Source organism: Schistocerca cancellata, chromosome 3 (genome assembly GCF_023864275.1).
Source record: "Schistocerca cancellata isolate TAMUIC-IGC-003103 chromosome 3, iqSchCanc2.1, whole genome shotgun sequence".
NCBI lineage: Eukaryota > Metazoa > Arthropoda > Insecta > Orthoptera > Acrididae > Schistocerca > Schistocerca cancellata.
This window is the reverse complement of record NC_064628.1, coordinates 682497669-682498998: the sequence shown is the minus strand read 5'-3', so window position 1 is coordinate 682498998 and position 1330 is coordinate 682497669.

Sequence of the window (1330 nt, the reverse complement as noted above, 5' to 3'; positions counted from 1 at the left end):
CAAAACCTTTCACTTGACTCCATCAGCCTCCTGAACCCACCGACACCCCGCACCCCTACCTTCTACCTACTTCCTAAAATTCACAAACCCAATCATCCCGGCCGTCCCATTGTAGCGGTTTACCAAGCCCCCACAGAATGTATCTCTGCCTATGTAGATCAACACCTTCAACCCATTACATGCAGTCTCCCATCCTTCATCAAGGACACCAACCACTTTCTCAAACGCCTGGAATCCTTACCCAGTCCGTTACCCCCGGAAACCATCCTTGTAACCATTGACGCCACTGCCTTATACACAAATATTCCACATGTCCAGGGCCTCGCTGCGATGGAGCACTTCCTTTCATGTCAATCACCTGCCACCCTACCTAAAACCTCTTTCCTCATTACCTTAGCCAGCTTCATCCTAACTCACTTCTTCTTCACTTTCGAAGGCCAGACATACCAACAATTAAAGGGAACAGCCATGTGTACCAGGATGGCCCTCTCGTACGCCAACCTATTTGTGGGTCGCTTAGAGGAAGTCTTCTTGGTTACCCAGGCCTGCCAACCCAAAGTTTGGTACAGATTTATTGAGGACATCTTCACGATCTGGACTCACAGTGAAGAAGAACTCCAGAATTTCCTCTCCAACCTCAACTCCTTTGGTTCCATCAGATTCACCTGGTCCTACACCAAATCCCATGCCACTTTCCTCAACGTTGACCTCCATCTGTCCAATGGCCAGCTTCACACATCCATCCACATCAAACCCACCAACAAGCAACAGCACCTCCATTATGACAGCTGCCACCCATTCCATATCAAACAGTCCCTTCCCTACAGCCTAGGTCTTTATGGCAAATGAATCTGCTCCAGTCCGGAATCCCTGAACCATTACACCAACAATCTGAAAACAGCTTTCGCATCCCGCAACTACCCTCCCAACCTGGTACAGAAGCAAATAACCAGAGCCACTTCCTCATCCCCCCAAACCCAGAACCTCCCACAGAAGAATCCCAAAAGTGGCCCACTTGTGACAGGATACTTTCCAGGACTGGATCAGACTCTGAATGTGGCTCTCCAGCAGGGATATGACTTCCTCAAATCCTGCCCTGAAATGAGATCCATCCTTCATGAAATCCTCCCCACTCCACCAAGAGTGTCTTTCCGCCGTCCACCTAACCTTTGTAACCTCTTGGTTCATCCCTATGATATCCCCAAACCACCTTTCCTACCCTCTTGCTCCTACCCTTGTAACCGCCCCCAGTGTAAAACCTGTCCCATGCACCCTCCCACCACCACCTACTCCAGTCCTGTAGCCCGGAAGGTGCACACGATCAAAGGCA